Here is a 15,473-nt window from a genome sequence, read left to right on the forward strand (position 1 = left end):
CTTACATTATTCACAAAGACACACTGGTACATTAAAGGTAACAAATCTCACTAAAAAGAAGGGAACAGTCATTATGCTTCTCAGGTGTTTTCCCACTCCCTAAAAATCTCCTGTCACTCCCTATACTGTGGCTATACCTTATCCCCCTAGTCAAACGGCAAATTTACTGAACCATTAAGAAAATAAGCGATACAGTGGCGTACATTCATAAAAAAATATATATATATATATATATATATATATATATATATATATATATATATATATATATATATATATATATATATATATATATATATATAATATAAATATATTTATTTATATATATATGATTGACTTTTTTGGTCTCAAATATCAAAGCCTCAAATATCATTTAATATCCAATTAACTATACCTCAGGAATAACAGGGATTTATAACTGCTAAGTGCTTCATCCTCAAACTTATTCATCGTAATTTCTCTCTGTTGTAAGTTACTCCCAAGCTTTAGTGGACTGCATATTAAACCACATTTGTGCTTACTATTGTTTAGTAGATTTATACATTTTATTATATATATATATATATATATATATATATATATATGTGTGTGTGTGTGTGTGTGTGTGTGTGTATAATTACAGAAAGATTGGAAAATCAGGGATTTACAAAATCCCCAAAATGAACTGGTGATTTCAGTCTTCCTGTAAAAACGTATGTATACACACATAGCATTGCACACACATTATATATATATATATATATATATATATATATATCTTATATACAATTATTACCTATCAGTCAGGGAAACAGTTGTTTAAGAATGTGTAAAATCTACCCTCTTCAGTGTTGTTTTGGACAACTTTTGGTAGATGGAAAACACAAAATGTTTTAGTCGTAGGACATATGTGTGTGTGCGTAAATATGACAATAAATATATATATATATATATATATATATATATAGATAAATTTATATTTATAAGTTAACAGAACTCACCTTTCAAGGTTTACCATCGAATGGAGTCGTTGGAAGGTACTGTGTCGAGGGATCGAGACCAGGCAGTACCAATCCATTTATCACTTAAAAATTCCCTTGTGATAATTCCCAATCAGGGATATTCTGCAAGTAGATGGAATTGATATTAAACATTTGTAGCTTCATGATTGTATATGAATGTGTGATAAAAATTTCATATATATATATATATATATATATAATATATATATATATATATATATATATATATATATATATGGTCATACAGTTTTATAAAAACGAGCTAGCATTGTTTCACTGAACAACTTACATTTCTTGAATACAATATACACAACCGAGATGTCACGATTGGAACTAAACACAAATAAGGCTAGTGACAACAAAAATAAGATAAATGGAATTGAATACAGAATATAACTTACCTCACAACCTAGCACGTTCACATGTCCCTGGACGTCGCTTTGAAGCGTTGGCTACTGCAATAAGATGGAGTACGAATGAAATTAAGGAATGCACTTTCCTCCCGGGGGGCCATGAATGGTGCCAGGGTGAAATCAGCATCGTCTGGAAAAGTGAAAAAAATAATACTGATTGTCTTATGTAATGACGTACATGGTCATACAGTTTTAAAATCATATATTACAACTTTATATATATATATATATATATATATATATATATATATATATATATATATATAAATAAATATATATATACATACATACATACATATGTATATATATAAAATCTATTTACAAATATAGATATACATATATATATATATATATATATATATATATATATATATATATATATATATATATATATATAGAGAGAGAGAGAGAGAGAGAGAGAGAGAGAGAGAGAGAGAGAGAGAGAGAGAGAGAGAGAGAGAGAGAGAGAGAGAGAGAATCATCGTTAAAAGTCAAAGAACTTCTACTTAGACCATTCTTTTTAACATTACCAGACACTTCATATTTCACATGCCGATGCGCCAAATGAGGTCAAGGTCGTTTAAGGGTCAAAGATCAAAAGGGCATCTAACTTTGGCCATAACTTTGGAACTATTTGAGATAAAGACTTCATATTTTATGAAATCAAATAATGAAGTCAGTTAAAGAGGTCAAATGCCAAAGAGGAATTTAGTTTTCATTAAAAATTTAAAATATACTTGAGGAAGAAGTTACATCTGCCATGCAGAATCCTACTAATGATAGCTGACAGCCGAAGTGAGTTTAGGGTGAAAGTCATACTTAATGGTCAAAAGTCACATATTGTATGCATATTGCACTACTGAACCTGCCTTGCAGTTAGCCAAAATTAATAGAGTTCAAAGGTCAAGAGGTAATTTATCCTTAGCCGTAAATGTTGAACTTTACAAGAGGCTTTATAGCCCACAAAGTAAAGGTTAGAGAGCGAATAGCATAACCTTGCAATAACTTTTGAATCTTGCAAATTAGAGACTTTACACTTACATTACATAGTCCTCTAATGAAGCCTAAGTCAGAGTGAGGTCGAGACAACACTAAAAGGAACACTCTTTACAGGAATTTATTTATAGCTATGGTCTTTAAGCCATATTAAACATGAGTTTCAACAATCGCATGCATAATTCACAAACACAGGTCAATGTGTATAGTTAAGTTCAAGGAAGAATGTAACCTAGGACTTAATTTTGAAACAAGATACACCTCATATTTTCCATTCATAATCAACAAAAGCAGCCAACATACATAGCAAAGGTCAAGGTTATGATCACAGGTCACATTGGTATTTACCTTTTACTTTGTTGCATAGCTATAACATACAGATTTGACATTTCACATGTAAAATGCAAATGAACCCAGCGCCAGTGAGGTCCATGGCACGGACATGGTTATACTTGAGGGTAAAAGGTCAAAAATGAATTCAATGCTTCCAAAAATGTTTATTCTTATTCTATTCGGCATGCATGATCCACTCATGAAGCTGATGTGCATGCGAGGTCAATTTCATATTGAGATTGCAAAGGCTGAATGAGAATTAAAACTTGCCCATATCATTAAATTGAACTATATAAGGCAGACTATTTGGAACGTATAATTCATTGATGATGTCCATGTGCAGAGCGAGCCGAAGGTCAAGGTCACACCTAGATGTCAAAGGTTAAACTAAATTTTGAATCTGGCCAAAATTCCGAACCACTTGTAGTTCCACTACCTGATTGATAGAGCAAAGCTGGGCGTCATACACATACATATATATACATACAAACATACAGATATCCACACATCCATATGTGTGTGTGTATGTGTGTACCTTGAGATGGTGCGTTCTGTGCGTATGACAAAAGTAAGTAGAAATACTTATTAATTCTGGCCTTCATAAAAAAATATCTTATGCATTTTGGGTTGTGCTAACAATCTTCTAACAAGCACAGATAACATTTTAATCTAAATATTTGCAACATATGGTAAAAAACCAAATAAACTACATGACGTGACACCATCCCTTATACATCAATGTTTGAAATGCTGTTTGCTTTAAGCTTAGACACAAGCCACACGGCTTCCAGACAGATTAGGTCTCTGGTAATATCTGGAAAAGAGATTAAGTCTAGCAGACACAGCGTACTGTATGTGCATGTATATGAAATATACTTATTTCTCGAGCTTCAGCGCTGGCGCCTACAAAATCGCCTGGAGTTCGTCTAACATTATTTTGAAAGGCTATTTTACATCTAAAATTATACCGGACATGTAGCCGCATGTTAATATCTTTGGAACATATATGTCATTAATACCTGTAAACATGTATATACTGTAGTAATTTATGGCTGCCCGAGTATTTAAACACTGAATAAAAATGTATACACTTTCAAGTACACAATACACACACTTTTTATATACTGTAGATATGTATGTATGTATATATATATAAATATATATATATATATATAATATATATATATATATATATATATATATATATATATATATATATATATATAACTTTTATCACATCACCGTGTGATTAAAGCGTCCACTGTAGTCCTGAGTTCTTGTCCTTCGTTGGTCGAGCCCACGGGTGTGTGTAACATATATGAAAATATATTATTTCCGAGGTAGAGCGAATGGATATTAAAGGACGTTTGTAGCTATACTGATTATATATATATATATATATATATATATATATATATATATATAATATATATATATATATATATTATATATGAAGTTTGGGATAAAAATAAACTTTCATGAAGCTATATGTTTACATCAATTCAGATATTTATGAATAATACGCAAATCACGAACAAAAGGCAAGCCACAGCGTGCAGCAGTCTTCTCGCCCTTTCCAACTTATGGAAAGGGGGCGAAAAACCGAAATAAAACCGACGAAATGCAATCGTACAAAAGCAGGACACGTCTGCCGGGCAATTTAGCCTAGAACAAGATGCAACGACTCTGCCGGTGGAATTCCATTGTTATTCAAGTCGTGTCCCACCCTGTTGTATTATGAGGGCTCACCGTTACTTAATGGTTTTGTTGGTGTCGACAGGTTGGTGTTAGTAGAAAGAAAACACTTTAGAAAAATGTATATACTGATAGGATATTCTTAATATTTCATTTTGTACTGGCAACGCAGTTATTATTGGGGCATTAATAATCAATATGCAATAAAAACCCCAGTGCAATATATTTCATGTAAGTTCTTGAATGCCATTTTAGTCATTCAAAAAACTTAAATGACATTATATTGCACTGATGTTTTGTTGCATATTGATAGGATGCTTGAGCTACTTGAAATCTTAAATGTTTGTCGGATTAGCTCGGTAAAATTTCTTATCCATCGAATATTTTACATTGAACACAACGATAGCATTCAGACCATAATGCTATTGGCGTCACTCTCGCTCTCTATATATGCGTAACTACATATTCTCTCTCTCTCTCTCTCTCTCTCTCTCTCTCTCTCTCTCTCTCTCTCTCCTGCCATCTGGCTACATCATCTGCTCCTGAATAATTTTCATCAACTTCCGAGGAAAAATCTGAATGCTTCCTTTGAGGGCGGTAATTCATTTACCCTCGAAAAGGGAAGTTTCGAAATTTTACAAGAAAACTTTGTGCGGAAAGAAGGAATATCTAAGTTAATTTTAGTGTTTATTTTTGGAATTTCAGGGACACTGATGAACCGCTGTTCAAGCCCTCACGACTATGCGTGTGACAGACACGTTAATTCACGGGGAGAACTCAAAAAATCCCTTCTGTCTTTATTAATGGGTTGCTTCATTGACTGGAGTACCTATGCGTCGCTGCCTATGGTTGCTGGTCATCTCGGCTTCCTATTTTTGTTACCTTACTTCGAGCAGTGGTCGTTAAACCAGAGCTCTCAAACAGCTCTGTACTATGATCTTGCAGTCTTAGGTACGTTTTCTCTTGCTTCAGGGTACACTCAAGCACATTTCCTTTACATATATATATTGACCTATATCGGTCACTTGGATTAACCTTCCCTTATAGATGTCCGTTGCAATTTTGGATCTATTTCTTCATATATATATACATACACATATATATATACATACAGACATACATACACATGTATATATATATATACATACATCTATATAAATTTTTAAGGGTATATGCCGAGAGGAATGAATGTAGTTTGACAATGCCACTGTGTAAAGGTGAGATATCTTGCACACACTGTTGCCTCACTTCCCTCGAGGCCATTGGAAAATTAGGTAGGAGTGAATATACAGTATATACATAAATACGTGTCTATATATATTGAGTGAATATACAGTACATACATGAATACGTGTATATATATAATATATATATATATATATATATATATATATATATATATATATATATATATATAATTATGAAATATACATTATACATAATACATATACATATCACAATTTTCATACATAATAATTATATATATATATATATATATATATATATATATATATATATCAACAAAAATTCAAACTAAAGTAATTTTGGATAACAAAAAACAATTAATAATAATAGTAATAATAATAATAATAATAATAAATTATTATAATAATTATTATTATTATTATTATTATTATTATTATTATTATTTAATGCAGCAACATTTGATCGATTTAAAACGTTTTAGATTATACACTGCTGTAGTTCGCGATATTAATTTTCCAAGATTTATGCATAACGCACCTCTGATTTAATGAGGACTTTTGAAACTTAATTACCTTTAATGTATATTCATCATGCAACTCTAGTCATAACAATAAATCCCGAAATATCGTAGAAAAGCCAAATTCTTTTTTTTTTTTTTTTTTTTTTTTGGAAACTGTCCATTTTATAAATTTCCGTAAAAAAAAAAAAACGCAAAATAAACTATTTTAGGTCAAGGAGATTTTATCTGAACTTCTGAGAGGCCATCCGAGTTCTATGAATTGTTCTATGAATTTTCAATGGAAAATCTCTGAAACCAATTCACAGGGCCAATTCCACGTGGACAGAGACGAATGGCCGAAGTTGTTTTCATCCGGAAGCAAAAGTTGAGATCTTCCTCTTCAACAAGAATTGTGGCCTTCAGTCCATTAGGTCTATCTGAAAGTTACATGGCTCCATCTGTGAATATTTTAATTCTGTCCTTGAAGATTCTGTGCATAAGTTCCTTTTCACTCTACACCCATCCCCCTTCACTATCTCCGACATCTCACTAGATCTATAGGATGAGAAGTGCTCGTGTTGTTGAACAGCGTTAACTTTAAATATTAAACTTAACCTGACTATACTCTGCGGGGAGTACAATATAGTCCTATTACTTGAAGTCTGTCTTTACGTTATGCTTACCGGTTTCAATTATCAACAGCATTTGAACATAACATCATTTTCATATATACACACGTGTATGCAGCTAAAATCGGTAACTAAGAGAATAGAAATCACTGAAAATATTATTTTTACCACACCAATTTACAGTTGAGTAAATAGTGATGTTTACATAACATAGATAATTTTCCTTTTGATCTGATCTTGAAGTGAGGAAATGCAATTATTCTTAAAATGGTTCAAACAGAGGCGAAGCGATTGGCACGATGAGATGGGGTTGCTCAATGCTTGTGAAGGAGGCTGTAGGTTAATCACCAGGAGTTGATGGGTTGCAACTGAGATGCTGTGATGCAGGGCTAGACATGTGCAGGGTATGTCTGGATAATGGAAAGGCCCTAAAGGAATGGGTGAGAGGAATTTTTCTTTGGAAATGTGATCAGAGGTGATAGAGGAGAATGTAAGAATTAACAGGCACATGTTACTCAGTATACTTGGGAAGGTGTAGAGTATGATGTTGTCTTAAAATTAAGACAGATTGCAGAAGAATTGGCAAGGGAAGAATTAAGTATACCTTAGTTTAACCAGACCACTGAGCTGATTAACAGCTCTCCTAGGGCTGGCCCGAAGGATTAGATTTTACTTTACGTGGCTAAGAACCAATTGGTTTACCTAGCACCAGGACCTAAAGCTTATTGTGGAATCCGAACCACATTACAAAGAGAAATGAATTTCTATCACCAGAAATAAATTCCTCTAATTCTTCACTGGCCGGTCGGAGACTCGAACGTAGGCCAGCAAAGTGCTAGTCGAGAACGGTACCGACCCCTCCAACGAGGTACTGACAAGGGAAGAACGTTGTGGATGTGGACAAGAAAGATGGTGTGTGGATGCGTATCTAGTGGTTACGAAAAAATTAATAATAAAGGTAAAACCTATAAAGGGCATCCATAACCGTAGAAAAATCGTGTAATAAAATAAGAGAGAGAAAATACGGATCTACGGGTGTTGAACGTATGGTATTAAATTAAATGTATGTTGTTAAGATCAATTAAAGCTTTTATGATAAATGCAAAGCTAATGTTATATGGTATAAAAGTAGTTGTGCGAACAGGATGCAAAAATCTCCATGGCTATTTGATATCTTGATGGAATGACTGATGAGAAAAGTAAGACAAAACACACTGGGATTAGGTGCAAAGTTTTGGAGTACATAAACGATTTGTAAATAGTGAGATACAGTTGATACAGATGACACAGTAATGACTGAAGACAGGGAAAAGACCACTAGAAACTAGTGAACCAGCTTGAAACCGTTAGCAAGAATACGGTGAGGGTAGCCTTGAGCAAGAGTAAGCAAGTCTGTGATGGTAAATAGACCATAAAAATGGAGCAATGAATGCTCATTTGAATAACGGAAAACTGGAAATGGTTGGTTCGTCTAGGTATCTGAGAAAATCTATTACAGATAGTGATAAGAAAACAAGAGATTCACAAGTGGGCAAAACAAGAAAGATATCAGGGTGTATGCAAAGGATTATGAATAGGCCTGAGCGTCTACAGACGCCAAGGTTGACATGTAAAAAGAGAGTGCTGAGGCAACTTTCCTTTATAGAAATGAAGTGTAGATACTAAATATGGATGAAAGAAAAAATTTAAAGCTGTTGAAAAGATCTGAGTAGTACAACTGCATGAAGAACGAAAAATTTCAAATGTTTGAGAAGTGACAAGTACAATGGATCCGAGTGTTCTGAGAGTTAGGAGGAAAAACGGGAGAGTACAAGTTTGATAGGCATGAGCAGGTATTAGAGGAGAAGGACATTACTATCTACAACAAATAAACAATACAAAATAAAAAGTAAATTTTTAGACATGCTTTTATTAAAATGCACTAAAAAGTAAAAAAATTATTTTTGAGACACATCAGGATTCTGGTGGGGAGGAAAGGTGGAAGTGGAAGGGATGGATGAGGGAGGGGGAGGGAAGAAGGAAGGGGAGGACACAGCTAAAATAACACTTGATCGTGTGCTCTGTATGGGGGGGAAGCGTGGGATGAAAGAGGGAGGGGAGGAGGAGGATACAGCTAAATTAACATTTGACCACATGCTCCGGAAGGAAGAGGGGAAGGGAGGGGAAGGGGATGGAAGAGGAAGAGGAAGAGGGAATGGGAGGAAAGGACACAGCTATATTAACACTTGATCGAGTGCTCCGGAAGAGGGGAGGGGAGGGAAGGGAGGGAAGGGGAGGGAAGAGGCGAGGGGAGGGGAGGAGGAGGAGGGAAGAGGCGAGGGGAAGCACGTAGCTAAATTAACAGTTGAGCGTATGCACCGGAAGGGGGAGTGGAGGGGACAGGAAGGGGAGGGGATGGAAGAGGGAAGGGGGGGGAGGACATAGCTAAATTAACACTTGATCGTGTGCTTTGGAAGGGTGAGAGGTGCGGGATGGGTGGGGGAAAGGGATATAAGAGAGAAGGGGGAGGGGGAGGGGGAGGGGGAGGGAAGAGGAAAGAGAGGTGGAGGACACAGCTAAATTAACACTTGATAGTGTGCTGGGGAGGGGGAAGGAGGAGGGGATGGAAAAGGAAAGGGATTGTATAGAAGATAGATTTTACCATGTCAAAGAAGTTGTGAAAAATCCGAAGTTTCATACAAATCTAAGATACTGGGAGAGGTCACTGTAGGGTCACTAGAGGTCACTGCTGACCTACTGATCATGTAAGGCTGTATTGTCACCAGGACTGAGTAACCATGCAAAATTTCAAGTCCATCAGATGAAGGGAACAAGTCGAAAACTGAATTACAAGATTTGAGGACAGAGACAGACAGACAAACACAGAAGTCAAATTAAATAAAAGCATGTAAAAAATGTGCCGAAGTTTCTTAGGCGCAATTCAGTTTTCTGTAGTCTAAAATTCTTTATAAAACTCTAAGCCAAGCCCATGAAACTCTCAGCTGCGCCCTATGAAACTTTCAGCCACAGACTGGTAGTGGCCTGTGTTGTTGGCACCTATAGCGGTGTCAGATGCACGATCATAGCTAACTATAACCTTGATAAATAACATAAAAACTACTGAGGCTAGGGAGCTGCAATCTGGTATGTTTGATGTGTATGCATATATTTTATATATATATATATATATATATATATATATATATATGTGTGTGTGTGTGTGTGTGTGTGTGTGTGCGTGTGTGCGCGTGTGTGTGTGAATATAATTATCCCATAACTAAGTACATCTATGGTTTCCAAGAAACACGTTGCACAAGTAATGTATATGTATACGCATTTTCTCGAGTTTTCCTAAGTTCTTTTACATATTTGCTTAATCTAATTCAAATGTGAACAGCCAAACACGTACACTTAGCCACTCCGGAAATGGAGAGACTAAAATCATTTTCATGTTTTATTTTCTTATACCTCACAAAACAAAAATACACCCGACGCTGTGAAAGGACGGAAAAATAGCTGTTTATAGCCGCTATAAGATTAAAGTGTTCCAGTCCCCAAGGAAGGGAAGATTTTCTCAAAATGAGCTAACAGCGTCAGTAAAAAATATTAGCAGGAAATCTTCGAAGATACTATAATAAAATTGAAGATGTAACTCTTCAGGTTGAAACTTTGTCAATAACATGAAACACATCCTGTTGGACTTTAACTGCATTTTTCAAAAAATAAAGTAGTGAGCCAAGACAAAAGAAAACAGTTCAAAAAAGAGACAAATGCATGTATGTATGTATTTATTCAAATTTCTTCAAACGTCCATACCTAAAGATTTTATATATATATATATATATATATATATATATATATATATATATATATATATATATATATATATATATATATATATATATATATATAATTCACACAAGTTAAAGTGTACAGGTTAGGCTATTCTGTTCTTTTTGACCTATTTCTGTCTGGGGCCCTCCTTTTTGTGTAAAATTGATTTGCAGTCTGTCATTAGCAGCGTGAGTGTGTTTTGATTTTTGGTTAATTAAAGGTGTATTCTAGTCATGAGGTTTATGTATTTACGAGGTTCAGGTGTCATTTCTGTCTTTGAGTTATGTGTTAAATACTAAGTGATTTTTTTATCATTGTTTACTTGTCCTGCTTGAATAGAATTGCACATTAAGTGGTTATTTTTGGCATGTGATTCCACCAATTGTGGACTTCATCGTAGGATAGCGAATATTGCAAGTGATACTGACAGTATAGTGTGTGGTGGTCGAAGCAGGCCATTACAATATGCATACAATATACATATATATATATATATATATATATATATATATATATATATATATATATATATATATATATATATATATATATATTTATATATATATATATATATATATATATATATATATATATATATATATATATATGATACATCTAATATATATTATAATTTATGTTATATATATATACATATATATTATATTTAATATATATATGTATATATACTGTATATATGTATGTGTATATATAATATATATATTATGTATATGTATATATATGTATATACACATATATACATATATAAATTTCTGACTCACTTCAGGATCGAACCCAGGTCTTTCATTTGAAAGGCAAGGGCGCTGCCCACTAGGCCATACAAGTCATAAAAGAAGTTGGAACCTGAGGGCAACTGCACCCAAGGAATTACCTGGGTAAGGTAACTGCTTGCATACCAGCGTGTTTTCCCCAACTTCCCGACTCAGCAATGACCCAATTGATAGCATTTCATTCAACTGAGAGTCCTGGGTTCGATCCTGAAGTGAGTCAGAAATTTATTCCTGTTCCACACGTCATTGTGTGTTGATTATTTCTATCTTATTCACTCAGAAGGGATAATTCGAATGAAATGCTGTCAACTGGGTTATTGCCGAGTTGGGAGGTTGGGGAAAACACGCTGGTATGCAAGCAGTTAGCTTGCCCAGGTAATTCCTTGGGTGCAGTTGCCCTCAGGTTCCAACTTCTTTTATGACTTGTATGGCCTAGTGGGCAGCGCCCTTGCCTTTCAACTGAAAGACCTGGGTTCGATCCCAAAGTGGCTAAATATCAAAACAAAGCCAGATATATACCCATTGCCAAACATAGCAGGTATAACCAACCAAATGAACGGAGCAAAGATCTTCACCAAAACAGACCTGCTGAAAGGACACTTCCAAGTTCCAGTAGCAAAGGAAAATATAGGAAAAACCTCAAACATCACCCCTTCAGCACCTACACGTTCAACTATAGCTGTTTCAGCCTTCTGAACACAGGGGCAACCTTCCAAAGACTTATGGACGAACTGCTGGGCGACCTCCCCTTCTTCGCCCATGCAGAGATTACCGGCACCTAAATGTCAAAACAAAGCCAGATAGATACCCGTTGCCAAACACAGCAGGTGTAACCAAACAAACGAATGGAGCAGAGATCTTCACCAAAACAGACAGACCTGCTGAAGGGACACTTCCAAGTTCCAGTAGTGACGGAAGATATAGAAAAGACCGCAATCATTACCCACTTCGGCACCTACATACTCAACTACAGCTGTTTCGGCCTTCTGAACACATGGGCAACCTTCCAAAGACTTATGGACGAACTGCTAGGCAACCTTCCCTTCTGCGTGGTCATGTCAACAACATACTCATATTTAGCCCCAACCTCTAACAACATCTTAAGGACGTCAAAAGGGTGCTGTAGATACTTGAAGAAAATATGGGAAAAGACAACAGTGGCATTCCTGGGACATCAAATAAACCCAGACAGCATTAAACCCCTCCCAGAAAAAGTAAAAGCATTTACCGACTTCCCAAAATTAACAACAATGAAAGCAGTACAAGAATTTTCCAGACTAATTAATTATTATCTAGATTTATCTCAAATACTGCTAAAATCATAAGTCCGATCTAGAAATGCTTGTAAGGAAAACCTAAAAATTTAAGCTGGTCAGAAGTTCAAGATAATGCATTTCTTCCAGCAACACAAGCAATAACCTCTGTATCCACACTGATCTTTCCTCTACCCTATAGGCCCCCCACTCTGACGACTGACGCATGTGGCACAGCGAAGGGTGCAGTACTAGAGCAAGACACAGATGATGGTCTTCGGTGGTTGGCATTCTTCAGCAGAAAGTTAACATCAGCGGAACAAAAGCACTCCACATTCGACAGGGAGCTCATAGCAGTCCACATGCTTGAAGGACGGTAGTTTGTCATACAAATGGACCATCAATCCTTGGTGCATGCCTTCACAAAGACAGCAGATGCATGGTCAGCACAACAACAGCGTCACCTATCAGCAATAGCTGAACACTCTTGCACCATCAAGTATTTGAAGGGTTCAAGCAAACACTGTGGCGGACACACTTTCGAGAAATTGCGTCAACACCATCCAGCTCATGGATAGCCTATCGCAAAGAGATGATGTGGGCCTACAGCGACAGTGGCGCAACAATCCCGCCCTTACATGGCACGACCTCTCAATCAACAATGAAGAGATGACTGTAGCCTGCAAAAGTACTGGATGCTCTCGCCCCTTTCCGCAGCCTACTCGGGACCATAGTGTGTCATCCAGAGAAGAGACAAGGCCTACCAAATGACAGTGGACGGCAGAGCTGCCTGGGTCTCCATCGACCATCTAAAGCCAGCATACCTTCCAGACACTGACCTACAACCGTAGGCCTCTCCTGTTTGTTGTTTAAATAAATTAGTAAGTTCGTAGACACAGCCCCCTTACTCACACCTTCGCTACACTACCAAGGCGACCAACAACCAAATGAATAACTGCATGAATAAGCATGGATACGTATCCTATACTACATTTAGGACAATTATACATGTATATATACTACAGAACAGTGATCCCCAAACTTGTTAAGTGGGTCATACCACATATTTTACACATTCACAGGTCAATAAAAAAAACTGAACCAGAATCAATGGTAAAGATCCACACATCAGATCAGTGTACAACTTTCTGAAAAATTCAGACAATGGAAGTTTTCATTCATACCAACTTATCGATAAGTTTTGTGCAAGATTAATAAGAATGCTGGAGGGGACGAACAGGAACTGCATGTGTCACCTGTCCGATGGCATCACACGGGAAAAGTCGAAGTGCTTTACTGTTCATAAACATTGCAAGTTGCTTGGGAGACCCTGCTATAAACGTTTGCAGTAATATCAGAGGAGTCGCTTTGAATCTGATTGTATGCTTAAAGTTATCCACGAAGATATATCAAACTGGAAAGTATTGTGAGGTTATATTCAACATTATTATGATTCACTGTAAAGGGTACAGATACATTTGTTCCTTAAGCACGTCTGAAGTTAGTCTTATCTAATTTGATTTTAGTCAATCTGCCAAACAAGTGACAAGGATACCAATTATCTCTAAAACATGATCATAAAATCCATGTTTCATGAATTTGCTTTAAAATCATAAGTATTCAATTTCTTTGCTAATAAACACGTTTGTTTTAAACAGAAAAGTAATTTCTGTTCTAATCTCATTTTTGCTACATAACTCGGTTGGGTGTTTCATTCCCAATATCTACTTAACATCAAACAAGTTTTATTCTAAAGTTTCATTTTCAAGATTTTACCACTTAGCGTTTGCATTCTGTTTCATGTTTACGGTTTTTAGTTTTGATAATGGGAAGACGGTTTACCTAAAGTTTGCTTTGCCTCTGCAATAAACACACACTGACAATGCAGAAATTTTTCTTTTCAATCACGCACAAACACACAAGCCATTCACGGACGAGTTCACACACGGCTCAGCAATAACAATATGAATGTGGCACGGGCAGTTCTATGGTTTTTTTTTTCCTGGAGCCTTGTGTTATGGGGGAAAACTGACTGATGTTTTAAAATGGAATATATATATATATATATATATATATATATATATATATATATATATATATATATATATATATATATATATATATATATATATATATATATATATATATATATATATATATATATATATAATCACTGAAAATTAGACGTGCGGTATTTATGTTTTCTATGGTCATAGAGTAAACTTAGACAACGTCTCTGCTGTCCGGAGGTCTACGCCAAGTCACCTACTCCCTCTCAAACCTTACCACAAACGGGCCGCCAAACGGCAGGGCCCCGTGCTCTTACATGACCAGCTTCGACAAAAAAATAGAGACGAAACCTGAGCCTAAAACGCTTATGCAAGGACTGAATATATCATAAGTCTATGATAACTGAAATGCTCTACGTTGGATACTATTTAAAGATCATAAAACATTATAAACTTCTCATTAAATAGGTAGTATCATTTTACATGTATCACAAGTTGAAGTTATTTAATACATGGGCACACAAATGCATGTCGGCGTGTCTCACTTACAGAAAACAAGTTAAGAAATAAAAGTCTGTGATCGTAGGAAACATCACCGAGAACAAATACGTAAAAGCATTCTCACGCATATTTACAAACACAAAACAATCAAAAAGGCACATATGTAGAAACAAACCCACTCGTATATATGTTGTATGACCCTGTCCATATATGCAATTGTCTATACAATGTTGTCTACACAATGTGCAAGAGATATAACGAAATCAAGGTTTAGCTTTTTGCTGCCTATTCGTTCAACTTTAGAAAAGAGTAAAACCTGTACCCTTAATTCGCCTTT

At 35.5% G+C, this 15,473-nt stretch overlaps 1 long non-coding RNA gene across 3 annotated transcripts in view; it reads right to left on the bottom strand.

Moving 5' to 3' along the window:
- Window positions 1-15,473, bottom strand: part of LOC136847677 (uncharacterized) — a 682,743-nt gene that overhangs the window by 592,541 nt on the left and 74,729 nt on the right. For all 3 annotated transcript variants that reach the window (XR_010855798.1, XR_010855797.1, XR_010855799.1), the window contains exon 4: window positions 1,403-1,544. This is a non-coding gene — a long non-coding RNA (uncharacterized lncRNA). The remainder of the gene's footprint in view (window positions 1-1,402; window positions 1,545-15,473) is intronic.

This window comes from Macrobrachium rosenbergii, chromosome 17 (assembly GCF_040412425.1).
Source record: "Macrobrachium rosenbergii isolate ZJJX-2024 chromosome 17, ASM4041242v1, whole genome shotgun sequence".
NCBI classification, from domain to species: Eukaryota; Metazoa; Arthropoda; class Malacostraca; order Decapoda; family Palaemonidae; genus Macrobrachium; species Macrobrachium rosenbergii.